Genomic DNA, 15,432 nt, shown 5'->3' with positions numbered 1-15,432 from the left:
ACATCTCCAGTATCGTTGTCTTCTATATACAATTTTCTTAACATATTCATCCCTATTTAGAATACCCAAATTAAGTCTCCATGCTGTATATATTTTCCTATTATTAAGGCTTAGTTCTAGATCAAACTGTGATCTGAGACATCGGCCACCCCAATTTTGCATTCTGTAACATTATGAATTTCTTCAATATTAATTAGAAAATAATAAATTCTCGAATATGTAACGGGAGGGATGGAATAATGTCATAGTCCCTAGTTTGAGGGTTGAGTGTTCTCCATACATCTATCAATCCCACCTCCTGTAATATTGTGTTCATAAAGTTTGTCAGGCGAATTTTACACATTGCAACACTGGTTATATCAATGTTCCGATTTAACACAACATTGTAGGCCCCTGCACATACCACTAGACCTTCAGATTCTTGTGTCACTAAATTGAATAAATCTTTGAAATCACTTTTCTTAATTCCTGGTGGGGCATGGATATTGACCAGGGTGACTAGTTTATTTTCCAATTTCCCTTTAATTAAAAAATATCTACCTTCCTTATTAGACACCTCACTATAACATTCAAATCTGACAGAATTTGCTATTAAAGTAGCAACTCCTCTTTTCTGACGAGGGTTTTAATAGTTTTGCAATTTTAATTAGTTTTTATTTTTATTTAGTTTTGACTTCAGATTTTCAATTTTATATCAGTTTTAATTCGTCTTTACCAATTGTTTGCTAGTTTAGTTTAGTTTTTATTTTTTGAAAATCCTTAGTTTCAGTTTAGTTTTGATTAGTTTCAGTTATAGTTTTAGTTGTGTTTGCAAAAATTAAGTGTATCAAAATCCCAGTTTCATCATATCAGTCATTCTCTTCTGCTTATCCTTGGGTATGTTGCTATTCCAGCTACCATACCCTGCACCCTGGACAGGTCGCCTGTCGCAGGGCTAACACGCAGAGACAGACAACTCACATTTCCACCTATGGGTTCTTTAAATAAATAAATAAATACATAAATAAATAAAGGCAGATGAAAAACCATTGATACCAGGCAACTATAAAATGTATATCTTGGCCCCAATGAGACTATTAACTCTTGCAGCACTGGGTGTTCGTAATTTTGGTTCAAGTGAATTGATAAACTTTTTGAAGGCAATTGACTCACACAGTTATGTAGATATCCCCGTCCTGTTGTCTCGGGATGCATCACGCTGCCTTGCCTGGGGTTAGCTTCTGTTTTCTGGGGATGAGGGTTGAGTGTGCTCCCTTACCTTCTCAAGGTAAGCTAGGTTAGCCTTCTTGTGTGAGCTTTTCAAGTGCACTTTAAGGTTTGTGGGGTTTTTTTTCCCTTTAGAAATGTCCCTCATAATTTGTCTCTTTCCACTACAAGACACTTGCTTTATCCAAAACACAGTCATATTCAAAGTAATCCCAAATTGGACTCTGGCGCTTTCTCACGACTTTTCCTGACATGATTCTGCGCGTGGACGGAGCAGCAACACAGACGACTCGACTAACGTACTGCCACCTGCTGGCATAATGAGATAGCAAGAAAAAAATCTGGAAACTAAACTTCATTTTCACCCTCGACTATTGTATGACACGCACACATCAATGAAAACTAAACACATTTTTGCTATAAATTCAGTTAATTTTAGTTAGTTTTGTGAACAGTTTTAGTTAGTTTTCCTTTTTTTGTTTTTGTTTTTATTTTTATTTCCGTTAACGAAAATGTTTTTTCACTTCTAGTTTTCGTTATTTCGTTAGTTTTCGTTAACGATAATAACCTTGTTTCTGACTTTGTCTATAGGAGTTATAATAAGTGTTTTTATAGCCAAGTCTTTTCAATTTTTCATGTTCTTGTGAAGGCAGATGGGTCTCCTGCAAGAATATTACCTGTGCCTTTTCTTTTTTGAGTTTTGCTACCACCTTACTTCTTTTGACTGGATTATTCAATCCATTCACATTTAATGGCACCAGTTTAATATTATTAAAAGACATGTAATCTGCACAACTGTCAGTCGTAATTCTCTAGACAACAAAAAATTATGGCCTGAACATTTGGCCAACTACCATAGAAAAACAGAACGATAAAGGAAAAGAAAACAAATCCTAGAAGACCCGACTTCCACATTAGGGTGAATACCTCACACCCTGAGTCCCCGTTGGCAGGCTGAGGAGAAAGTCTCTTTACAGAGGGCCCCTCCTTGGCGGTGATACGTAATGTTTCACGCATAGAAAAGTCACACGACCTCTGGCAGCGATAGTTAAGGTCAAAGTGAAGTCTATTTATTTGTATTAAACTTTTCAGTGAGACACTCTTTTCGATCATCACTCTCAGGTATAAAAATAAATTGTCAATATCAAGTATGGAAATAAAATAACTTGGATAGTCAGTAGTTTGAAACTCGTAGCTCTAAACTTAAATGTCTCGGTGTAAACATAGTCTGTACCTTAAGTGACGTAGATGATATCCTCATCCTCTCTGGAATCAGTGTATACTGTCCTCTTGTCGTGTCAATTCACTGCCATAGTGTAGCTCGTGACAGATGCTCCATCTCCGGTCCCAAATCCGTTGGATCCGCTCCTGGCAGCTCCTCTTTTTCTCAACTCAAGCGCAGCTTTCCGTGCGCTGTCATAGATGTGTACACCCGTATCCCAGTGGATACGAATTTTGTCAAGTGGTGTTTGGAATCTGATGCCTTTGTCTTTCAATGCTCTTTTGATGCTTCTGTCCTGACGCTTCTGGGCCACCTCTGTGGCATAGTCATGGTCGAATGATATATGCTGACCTTCGTACACAACTTTACCAGCCCAGGCTCTTTTTAAGCTGTCCTCCTTACGTATATATTCCTGGAAGTTTATTATTATTGACCTGGGTGGCGCGTTGTGACACGGATTTCCCGTCAAAGCTCTGTGGGCTCGGTGTATCTGTAGGCTCATATCATGTGGCAGTGAAAGGGCTTTTTATGTGACGCACACCCTCCCCAAGAAATACAGGACGGGCTAATTACTTCCCTTCCCAGCAGCTCTCTCCTCAATCGTTTGTCCAGGAATGAACTAAGACCATTTAGCTCAGAAGTGCCATGAATCCCATAACTGCCCAGAGGCTGCTCTGCTGGGTAATGTAGTTCACACTAACACAGGCTTTTCTACAGCCACCCCTGTATTTGTGCAACAAATACACATCATTGCAAAAAGTCTGTGTTGTACTGTGCGGAGGTCTCTTCCTCTGGAATCTGAGGCAGGGTGACCAGCTTAACAACTGGTTGGATGTAAGGTAAGGTAAGGTAACTTTATTTATTTATGTAAGTATGATCCTTTACTTGGACCTCAGCCGATCGCACTATACCATCTGCTCCGGGAAACACCTTTGAAATCTTCCCAACTGGCCACATGGCCCTGGGCAGTTGCGAGTCCACGATCATGATGACCTTACCTACAGCGAGGTCGGATGTCAGATCCCGCCATTTTTGTCTGAGCTGAAGACCTGGGAGGTACCTCCGAATGAACTGGCTCCAGACGTGGTCAACAATTACCTGGCTTTGTTTCCTTCTTCAACTGGTGATAAAATGACCTGGTCCGTAAACCACCTACAGCAGTGAAGCGTCCTGCCGCCCCATGAGCAGGAGATTTGGGGTAATGGGGTCAGGATCAGCAATATCCGAGGATGTGTAACCAAGAGGTTTCGCATTAAGGATCCCTTCTACCTCAAGGAGAGCCGTGCGGAGGACTTCTTCCATCACAATCTGATCCTTCAGGATGACCTGGAGTGCCCCCTTAACTGACCTTATCTCTCTTTCCCAGGCCCCCCCAAAATGGGGGGCATGCGGTGGATTACAATGAAAGGTTATCCTCTGCTTTTCCAGCTGTGCCTGAAGAATTGGCGTCATCATAGAGAAAGCGTCCTGTAACTCTCGAGCACCCCCTCGGAAATTAGTGCCCTGATCTGACCATATCTTGAATGGGGTACCCCGACAAGAGATGAATCTTCGCACGGCCATGAGGAAAGCGTCTGAGTCCAGGCATGGCAGCAAATCCAGGTGTACACAACTTGTGGTTAGGCACTTAAAGATTATGCTCCAACGCTTCTCATGCCTCCGGCCTATCTTGATAGTGTAGGGCAGTGGTCCCCAACCTTTTTTTTGCGCCACGGACCGGTTTATGCCCGACATTATTTTCACGGACCGGCCTTTAAGGTGTCATGGATAAATACAACAAAATAAAACTAGTACCGGTACCGAAAAAAAGAAGATTTATTCATAACACACGTGAAAAGACCCAGGAAAACCGAGTTAACGATAAAAACGATAACAAAATAACGCTGAAAACCGATAAAAACCCTGAAAACCATACATTTCACACCTGAGCCTTAACTCACGCGGCCCGGTACTGAACAACTCACGGACTGGTACCGGTCCGAGGCCCGGGGGTTGGGGACCGCTGGTGTAGGGACCAAAGCAATTAACTCCAGTTGAACAGAAAGCAGGTTTGTGGATCCAGAGCCTCGCTGCTGGCAAATCAGCCATTATGGTGGGAGCAGGCCTCCCCCGCCAAGGTACTCTGCACATTGTCTTTGATGTCTCCAGATTACTTGTCGCCCTCTGATGATCCAATAAGTGCGCCGTATCTCTGCAAAGACGGGCTCTGGACCAGAGTGCAACAGAATCGTGTCAAAGTGTTGGACGAGGAGCTTAGTTACCGGGTGTTTGGGAGGTAGCACGATAGGGTGTATGGTGTCTGAGTCCAGACCTTCGGCACGTCTCAGGCGTCCTCCAACCCTTATCAGGCCAGTAACCGGATCATACTCAGGGCAGAGCGAACAAAGTGGACTATTTAGGGCCAGAGTTTGTCCCTTCATCAAAGCCATCACCTCCTCCGGAAAACTGTCATACTGAGCTGACTTTAAGATGGCTATCTCTGCTTCCACACGATCAGTGGCGGTCATTGGAGGAGAAACCGCCCCATGATGAGCAAGGTAAGTTGCTTTCACAAGCTCCTCCCAAGATGTGAAGTTGCCCGGGTCTGGAGTAGGAGACTGTGCCACTGTGACAAGCCCACATAGCATCCCTTTGCGCAGCTCATCTGTAGTCTCAGCCCTACCAGTAGGTTGGGAGGGCCAGTGTGCCAAACTTTGTTGCAAGAACTTGAGGCCCTGAGCCCAACGGCAGGCTGCCGAAAAACTACAGAGTTCCTTCCCCCTTGTGATGTCATCAGCCGGGTTTTCTGCTGACGTGACATATCTCCACTGTTGAGAACTGGTGAGCTCCTGGATTTCAGCAATTCGAGTCCCAACAAAGACCTTGTACCAGCAGGAATCCGACTGCAACCAACTCAGCACAGTAGTAGAGTCGGTCCACAAGATGGTATTCTGCAGTGGTAGAGTAAGCTCAGTTGAGGGTCTTTGCTGTTATGCTGTTAAAGACTAAGCGGGCTTTGTTGTTGTGATGAACAAGATGGTGTGGAATGTACCAGGATTCAGTGGAACCATGCACCTCCTCCGGAGTCAACTTTACCACACAGCCTGCCTTCTCCAGTTTTTTGATCTCCTCATTTTATGTCTGTGCTCTGCTGGGGTCCTTGCATAGCCGACGCTCATTGCCTCCCAGAAGAGCCTTGACAGCCTCTTGAGGTGCCTTCACCTGAGGAAACTGTGTGGCAAAGCAAGGGAGTAGCATATCAGTGGACTCCCTCTACCTGTACTCGGACTGTCCTTGATTCAAGGATGTTGATTGCCTGCTGGTCCTCCTTTGACCTGGTGACCTCCTTTTCATTCCTAAACGGGAGGAGGTCAATCTGCCACAGCCTCTCAACATCTTTGGAGAGCTCTGATGTCTGTGGGATCAATGATGAGTGCAAGCAATGTTCCCTCTAAGCTGCGCGCGTGTGCAATTGCGCACTGCTGGCACGGTCTCTGCGCACAGAAAATCTGCGTTGCACACAAAAAAAAATTGAACCTGAATTTAAATTAAGTTTAAAACTTTAACAATTCTGCAGTGTTAGTCAGTAAGTGACAGGCTGCTCCCATATGGGATTAAAATGATGCCACTTTATCCCATAGTCCAGCCAATAATGTGATTCACATTTGTATATACGCAGCTAATCAACGTCGTTGACAGGCTATGACAGCGTCCTTGTGTGCAGACACCAGTGTTTTAGCTAGCAAAGCGGTGTGGCTGATGTGGAGTGAAGCCACGTTAATGACAACATGTACAACCATTGGAGATGTGAGCAGGACAGACGGAACAATTGACAGAAAAAGTGTGGACTTTATACCAGTTTTTAAATTGTGTTGATAGGCCACGTAAAACCAGAGTTATAATAAAAATATATACAATGTTTGGTTTTCTTCCTGAATACTATTGTTGTTTATATTTACTGCGGGAAGAAACGGTAAAAACAGCATTTTATACAGTGGGGCAAAAAAGTATTTAGTCAGCCACCGATTGTGCAAGTTCCCCCACTTAAAATGATGACAGAGGTCAGTAATTTGCACCAGAGGTACACTTCAACAGTGAGAGACAGAATGTGAAAAAAAAATCCATGAATTCACATGGTAGGATTTGTAAAGGATTTATTCGTAAATCAGGGTGGGAAAGCTAAGCCTAGGTTCCGAGTCCTCCCCACCTCAACTGAACACGGCCGTCTCTGCATGCCTGCATAGGCCCCTCAGCTTCTTCATAGCGAGGTGGTTGCAGGGCAAACAGGCAGTTCCATCAAGCAACCCTAGTCGTCTGACCGGAGCCAACCGTCAGAAACATCAACCTCCTGACAATCAAACCCCCACCAGCTCAGGTCTCAAGGAGGCGGAGCCATGGGAGGGAACGCTGTGGGAGGGGCCCAGAATCAGGCGACCCAAACATGGGTACACCTGTCCAGGCCCCACTCCAGTGGTAAGTTCTTCAACATCCACCTCACGATAATCAACCTCCACCGGCCCGGGCCTCACAGAGGCGGGGCCGTGGGAGGGAATGCTGTGGGAGGGCCGCAGAACCAGGGAACCCAGACATGGGTACACCTATCTGGACCCTACTCAAGTGGCAGCCAGAGGGGATGGAAGTTCTTCAACATCCGCCTCACAATAATCAACCTCCACCGGCCCAGGCCTCACAGAGGTGGAGCCATGGGAGGGAACGCTGCAGCCATCAACCTCATTTAGCCTGAGAGGCACAGGATTGGGGCGGGCTCTCCACGCCCAGCCCGCCTGCAGCTGTCATGTCAAGCTCCATCCATAGATGGAGCGAGAAAATGGCCACCAGCACGGCATAAGTAACCCTCATGCCCCTGTTAGGGCATGCCGCCCTGCCCAGGGAAGGCCCGAAGGGGCAACTAGGGACCAGGGGGGGCTAACAAGGGAGGGGCCAAAGGGAGCTACTCCTGCGATGCCCGGCATCAACCAACTGCAGGCAGGGGACCATAAATGCCGGGAGGCAGGGCACACATGGCCTGCAACCAGGCCAACCAGGCAGCAGTGGCACCTTAGGCAGTAGGCGCTGAGGCTGCGTGATAGCAACAACCTTGAGGTCCACTCTACTAGATGGGACCTCAGGAAGGGCTAATTCCCACACCCGGAGTGCTCCAATCAAGAGGTGAAGGGACCCATCTTACTCGACACTGTGCCCGGGGACCAGCAGGGGGCAGCCCAAGGACAGGTGGGCAACACCAGAGGAGAGGATGGAAGCTTCATCGACATCTGCCACCTGGCAGTCAACCTCCACAAGCCCAGGCCTCACAGAGGCGGAGCCATGGCAGGGACGCTGGGGGAGGGGCCAGCAGTAAATCAGCAACAGGTGTGGGGGGTACCCAGCCCATGGCCTGCCTAAACTGGTGTCACAGCAGTGGCAGCCATGTTCCCCATAGTAGCCTGCTCTCTCATTTTTTGAGGCAGAGAAGGGGGAGGGGCGGTCCATTTAATGCTTTCAAAACCAAGCACGGTCTGTCTAGTTCGTGCTGGCAACAAATCAGTGCATGCAAGCATCAGCTACTTCAGCCAGCACAGCATGCTCTAGGCTGCTTTCATGTTAGTCATTTATTTGCCCTTTTTCACCTAGGCACAGCAACACTGCTCGTGCCTATTGTAAAAAGGCAAAAATGCCATACACAAACATGTTTGGGACGTGTGGGCTGCCATACTTCTGCTACCAAGCAAAGGGGCGGGGCCACACGCTAACCAGGATGTGCTAACAGACAGCCGGCAGTAGCCGCCACCGGAATTCCCCTTTCACTGTTTATTAGCTCCTGTGTCACATTGCTGACACATTGCATATGCTTGGAACTCTGACACATTTCCCCAATGTAGCCGAGCTACGAGCGGAGCACCTACTGGCCGCGTTAACCCGCGAGCTGCGGGCAACACGCCAGACAGGCTAACCGGCTAGAATGCTACTCGCAGGCCGGTTAACGATTAGCTGGCAGTTTATTCCCCACAGTGTTAAGCAGGCCAACAGCGAATGCTTGGAACGCTGAAGCCATATCCCCTCTGTGTTAACACACATAGCAGCCGAGCTGCACAGTGCCAAGGCGACAGCGAATGCTTGAATGCTGAAGCCGTGTCCCTGCTGTGTTTCCTCACTGTAGCTGAGCTACTCGCTAGTGTTGCGAAAAGCAGTTTCACCCCGGTTCTTTTTTATTCCCCGGGCATCCAGAGACGGCACCAGACTCAGTAGTCATTACACAAAACCTTTATTCATCTTTATTCGTCTTCATTCATCTTTAGTTAAGCATGCATCTTCTAGAAGGGGAGATGTGCAAGGCCAGTGTCCCTCTGCAGATGTTCCACTCCTTTGTTTGTTACAGTCAGCTTTATAGAAGTGACCCCATCATAAAAACCCCTATGGTGTGCTGCAAACTCTGTGTCTGTTTGTGTATGCACGAGCATGTGAGTGCCTGTATGTGCGGTACCCATATGTCTATGTGAGTGCACATGAGTGACTGTGCATGTAGGTGTGGGTGCGTCGTAACAGTCAAAGCACTGTGTGTGTGTCTCTGTGTATGTGACTTCCTACCAGTCATAAAAGTAATCTCCTCACTCAATCTACACCAAATTACTTTAGACAAGATACAAAACACAGTTAACATATTACATTACAAACACTGAGACCCCCACTTTGCATCCACTGGGCCATTGCCCTCTTGTTGTCTTACATTTACAGATAAGGTGGAGAGTCTCCTGCAAACCTACTTCTAAATTATAACAATTATGACCGTTTATTAGATTCAGGTTAAAGCATCAGCAACCCCCAACTGTAGCTTCCTGTCTCCTTTTATGACAGCAACAATTACAACAATTACACACACTCTCAGGCCTACATCTAAGCCAAACTGAAACACAGTCCAATCCTTCCTTATTCCTCTGATCTAAACAAATTTAACACATCATATTATAATAATTATTTTCTTGTACTCACACTAGCTGGCAGCCGCACAGCGTGGTCCGACCAGCGCATAAGCCTGTTTTTTTTTTTCGAGGCGACATGCCAGGAAAGGGGGACCAACCAAGGCGAAGCAAAGGGCCAGCTAGGTGGAAGCAAGCTAAGGGATACCAGGGCATACCAAGGGAATACCGGGGAACACCAGGGGAGTACCGGGGAATACCAGGGGAGAGGCAGCGCCCATGGAGGATGCGGAAGCACGCTCCTGATGGACGCACATTCATACAGAACTCTCAAGGCACTCACACACACAGACAAACAAGTGGAGATCAAACAATCACTGGTGTCACGTCTGCACAGCTGTTTTATACGTGAGCTGTGGGATGCAGATGGCTGTTTAGTTCTAACTTACTAGCAAAGTTCATCTTCATATGTGGATGTCTGTAATGCTGTATGTGTATGACATGTAAGGATGTTGGTGAACTATTGTTAAATATCTGGAATTGGTACAGTTCTAAAGCATGCTGTTCAAATTTAGCATCCCTGCTAGCAGACACACTCTGTCCCTTTCATTTCTGCGATGTCAGGTGACTTTGGTGTCATGAGGCTTAAGGGCAAGTTTAATACAGAAGATCTGTAATTGCTTAACCGCCTGCTTTCAGGTATGGTGCTGGTCCTATGGTGCTGAGTTGCATCAAAAGAACACCATACCACTGTGAAGAAGAGGTTGGAAACATCATGCTTTGGAGCTGTTTTTCTGCAAAGGGACCAGGACGACTGATTCATGTAAAGGAAGGACTGAATGGGGCCACGTATTGTGACATTTTGAGTGAAAAACTCCTTTCCTCACCAAGGGCATTGAAGATGAATTATGGCTGGGTCTTTCAGCATGACAATGATCCCAAATACAGCACCCGGATAACAAAGATGTGGCTTCATAAAAAGCATTTCAAGGCCCTGGAGTGGGCTAGCCAGTCTCCAGATCTCAACCTCATAGAAAGTCTTTGGAGGGAGTTGAAAGTCTGTGTTGCCCAGCGATGGCCCCAAAACATCACTGCTCTAGAGGAGATCTGCATGTAGGAATGGGCCAAAATACCAGCAACAGTGTGTGAAAAACTTGAGACTTAGAGAAGACTGTTACGTCTGGTTCAGTTTGGGTAAGAAGGAAAAACAGCCGAGTCCGTGTAGGTGACAAACATAGTGATTTTATTACATGCTTCTAAGACAGAAGCATGGGAAGACAAGCGTACAGCCACAGATCTCCAAAGAGTGGACCGTTCCCTATCCTTATATAACCCATGACGACATCACACAGTTAGACCTTACTGGAAATGATAACAGTCTCCCCATAGTCCAAAGTTCTCCTTATACAAACATCAGATGATACTTTAGAGAAAACCAAGTGTGTGACATGTCATGTTGTGCAGTTCGGTGAGCCTGTGTGTCCAACTAGAGAATGTCCTGACATGACCTCCCTGTGTAAATAAGGGTGAACGTGCGTGTTTACATAACTCTCTATGTGCATGTTCTGATGTAGGCCTGCAAATGAATTAGAACAAGGTCCTGCTAGACCCTCCAGTTATGGACGGTGAATACAATGCTGTGGATACCATTTGAGACTTGATTACAATGATGATAATATGCATACATTAATCTTTACTCAGATTACCATAGATATAAAACAAAGATTCTACTGTCATCAGATTCCACAATGGTAAATGATTAATGATTGATACTTCTAATTATAACTGTGATCATAAAAATACAAAATAAAATATCTCCTGGTCACATTCCTCCTCTTTGGGCTGGCTTGCCAGCCCAACTCACACCAGGATCTGTCTCCAAACCAAACAAACACGTTATGACACTTATCAACCCCAACACCTCCGTTGTTTTCCAATTTTCCCACAACCCAGCTGTTCTTTTAGCTTCAGACTCGAGTTTCAGCCTGTCACGCTTCAGGCCCCTTCCCCACCTCCTCTTGGAGTGAAGAAACGCCCTCGGATTCTTCTTTCTTCGACTTCCGGGGTTAGACCACCCTTCAGTCGTTACACAGATCTGGGATTACAAAGATCTGTATGTTTGTTGTCCGTTGTCACCGCCGTGTCCCCCTTTTTGCCAAAAGCCTCTCGAACCTCGTTGGTCTCTGGTGTTCCTAGCTTTTGCCAACCCCTTCCTGGTTATCGCTGTGGTTATGGGATCCATCTTCTCAAGGAGCCCCAAGGCCATGACACTTGACCCCAGTTGCTGTGAAGGGTCCCCATATCTCCGTGTCCCCGTCTGGTGTCTGTTCCCTTCTCTGCAAGAGACAGAAAGCCAACACCTCTCCTGCGCTGGCTCTCCTAACCTAATGTTGTTGACTTTGTTTATTCCAATCCTATGCTATGCCTATGTGTGTAAGGGTGCATGCACTTAACCCTCTGCACGTGAAGTCAATAGCTCCAATATATCAATCCGATCCGTTGTCGGATGAAGCTTTTGACCTTCACAGACTAAGTGCCAGCTCCTTATAAGCACATTTGCAATGTGTGTATAAAAATGAACAACAGACCTCAAACAAATTGGGCATTCTTAATTCTAACTTGAGTGTAGTACTCAGTTTCTGATCATCTAATTATGCTTCTCACTGGTCCCCTAAATTGTCTAAAAACCTTTAATTTTGCCATACCTAAATTATTAAAACACAGACCAAATCATAGACCCCCTATATAGCTTTTGCCTTTATGAGCACACTTCAATAATGAGCAACAACCTGCAATCTGTACCAAAAATCTTCATGGTCCCACCTGCAATTAAAGATCAAATGCATTTTATACCTGTTTTAATTCTTCCTTATATAGACCCTCCTCAGTTTCAGGTTAGTTGCGATTAGTCTCAATTAATTGTTCTAATTGTATTTTGCAATTCAGCTAAAAAGCAAACCTGTTAAAGCAAACAGCTTATTTACAACCACCTGCAAATCATAAGAGTAATAAACGATTCAGCACAACAGACAAGTATCATGTTCAGGATTTCTCTGATCATTAAATCACTATTATTGCCACAATTTGTTTTATTCACCCTTTGGGCAATGTTACTCCAAGAGAGAGAGAGAGAGAGAGAGAGAGAGAGAGCCCCTAATGGCCAGTTAGTGGGCTCTAGGTTAAACTGTCCCCAAATTAGTTATTTGTTATTATTACTTGTTTTCATGTCACTTGTCTGTTTTCTACTGCACCCTTCTCACCAAAGCAAAGCAAACATTAGCAGCATATTGACCGTAGTCAGCCATCCACATCCCATAGATGCTATAAAAACATTTCCTGTAAAAGAATCACACATAAATTCATCCACCCTCTTGTTCTATCTCGGTGGAGGTTAACCTTAAGTCGTAGTCAAGTCTTGTCAGCTTTTACCAGTCAGTCCGTTTGTTTTATTTCCAGTCTTTCATCCATTCATTCATTCATCCATTTTTCTTTCTTTGCTGATAGCGGAAACCATCGCCGCATTTAGATTTCCGCCCTCAGCAAAATGAGCTCATTTCAAAAGAAAAAGAAGAACTTGAGATCGGATTACCTCGCTGAATCCTTTTTTGGGCAGGGACTCTCATTTTCTAATTGTCCCCATATAAGTGGCTTCCTCCTGTGCCCATTTTAATGTGGAGAAACTCACTTGCAACAATTTTCTCGCCGACGTGTAATGCTTGTAATTTCCGATGTGCAGATCTGCTTAAAGAAAAGATTCACAAACAAAAATCAGTGCACTGTTCAAAATATAAAACAAAATAAAATAAAAGATAACAAAAACAAAAATACCAACGCCCGGGTCTTAGGACTTGTCACTGAATATTCCTCCCATCAATAAAAATACCCACCTAAACCTACACAGAGTCAAATCAACACCACCTCAACCTTTTCCTATTCCTAAACCTATATGTTTTGCGTTCGTGAAACAAAATAGAACCGTTTCCATATTAAGTAATTTGAGCTCTTGAAATGTTTTAATTCTCTTAATTCTGCCAGTTTATTTCAACACTTATTCAATGACTTTTATTCAACTGCTACTTGGTCACTCAAATTTTACCTGTTCAAATTGCCTAGGGTTCAACAAAGTCTAGATCCCCGTTATCATGAATCTTGAACGGGTGTACGATGATTTACTTACAGTCATTTAGAATCATCACTCAACCTAGCTCTACTACTGGCACTGCGTGACTTTTCTCACACTGGAAACCAGAATTTAGTACAGAACTTTAATACCTCAGGCAATCGTGTTCAAGGGCTGCCCCCCCTTTCTCTTCTTCTTTGTCCGTGTGTTCCTCCTTTTATTAAATCTCCATCACGATGATGTGGCGCTCTGAAATAAGACTCTCACTGTTAATTCATCGTTTTCACTCTGCACCACTGCTCAGGCTGTTTTCTTTTCTTTTTGGTGTACAGTAAACAATTGAGTCGAGGCCTTAAGCCCCAGATATCTCGCACAGGCATCGTTTTCATAACCAAACCGCTCTGGACTCTGCTCCCCAAACCACACAAATGCCCTCTGGGCTTATTCTTATAGCAAATTCTATATTTGACTTTGTTGTGTGCAGCATTGAGCCTTTGTCAGTAAAGCATTCTTCATTGCAGCAGCTGGAGCATTGTGTATCACTTCTTAGTGAATTAAATCAACATTTTGATTTTGGTGCATGGGTATGTATCAGTTTTCACTCCCTCGACGAGTGCATAAGTGTTCATGTGTGTGTTTCTCTTCATTCTAAGTCGGCGCATGCAGAAGTGTGTGTTTATGTGTTTGTATTCATCACCTTCCTGCTCTGTTGTTTGGGTAAACCAGCGGCCTGACGCATGCCCTGAGGTCCTGCCCTCCTCTTTGGGTCTGTTTGCATCCGTTGTTGCAGCTGCCTGCATCTTCTCCTTGTAACTTGACCCTTTTGCTTCTGTAGCTCTTTCAGGGTTTACTCCTGCTGTTGGAACTTTGCGTCAAGTCTGACGACCTCCTGCTCCAGCAAGCTTCCGCCTGATTACAAGTCCTGTACGTGAAACTCCAAGTCTGACTGATGAGTTCAATTAGCAGCCAGCTCCTCCGGAGCCATGCTCAATTTCTGTTCTCATGCCTTGAGCTCTTACTGAGGACAAAAACCTCAGAGTCCTTCCACGTCAGATTGGAGTCTGTTTATGTTGTCCTTACTTTGCTCCACGGCCTTCTGCAGCTCTGCTGTTCGGCTCTTCTCAGAGGTCAGCATTCTTTTGCTCACCCTCCCTTTTCCTCCGGGCTTAATGCGCGTCTCGTCACAGCTCTGTCAGCTGACACAGTCTGGGAATTTCCCCCGTGTAGTGAAACGGGCTTTAGGTTTAGTGCTCTCCGTCTCTGCTGCATGAGATCGCTTTTTTGCAGCACTGTTGACATCCTCAAATTGTTGTTGTGAGTCCAGCTGCTGTGGCCTTCAGGGGTCAAAGGGTCAAAGATAGTCGCGGAGAGGGCAACGATGGTAGAGGGGAGGGTAGGAGTCCAGGTCAGCTTCGGCTTTCAGAAAAAACAAAAACAAAACAAAACAGGCGAACAGGAAAATGATGTTGTGCTGGCTGTGTTGTGTTGGCTGTGTTATCCCCCCTTTTTTGTTTTTTCTCACCCTATAATCAACTTATAACCCCCCAAGTTGACAGGACAACACAGGTACGTGTTAAAATTCTTAAGATCCTGTTTAGAAACCTAAAAAGGAATTTTCTACCATTCAGTAGTCATTTGTCTTAAACAATCAACAAAAACCTGTCCCAATTCGACCCTTTTAACCACTAAATTTGTCGTGTCCTTACTTAATCATCAGACCAGTGTCTTTGTCTTTTGACGTTAAGTTGTTGTCCTGCAACCCAGAGAGTTTATTTGTCAGTAGTGGATAAACTATATCATTTAAAAACAGGTGTATGTTAAGTGTCGCTACTTTAACCTTGCATGTACGTGCACATGTATGTAAGCTGTTTCTTCATTGCATGTATGGGTGCGTCTGTATATGGGTTAATTTAACTTTTTCTCAAATGAGGCATTTCTCTAACACGCACATGTGTCTGTTCCTCACACTTCTCATACCTTTCTCTGGTTGT

Source organism: Aulonocara sp. 'chitande type north' Nkhata Bay, linkage group LG3 (assembly GCF_057382095.1).
Source record: "Aulonocara sp. 'chitande type north' Nkhata Bay isolate Kocher_YH1m ecotype deep benthic linkage group LG3, A_spYH_male_GT1.1, whole genome shotgun sequence".
In the NCBI taxonomy this organism is placed as follows: Eukaryota; Metazoa; Chordata; class Actinopteri; order Cichliformes; family Cichlidae; genus Aulonocara; species Aulonocara sp. 'chitande type north' Nkhata Bay.
The sequence above is the reverse complement of the archived record's forward strand: the minus strand, read 5'-3'. Positions refer to the sequence as shown.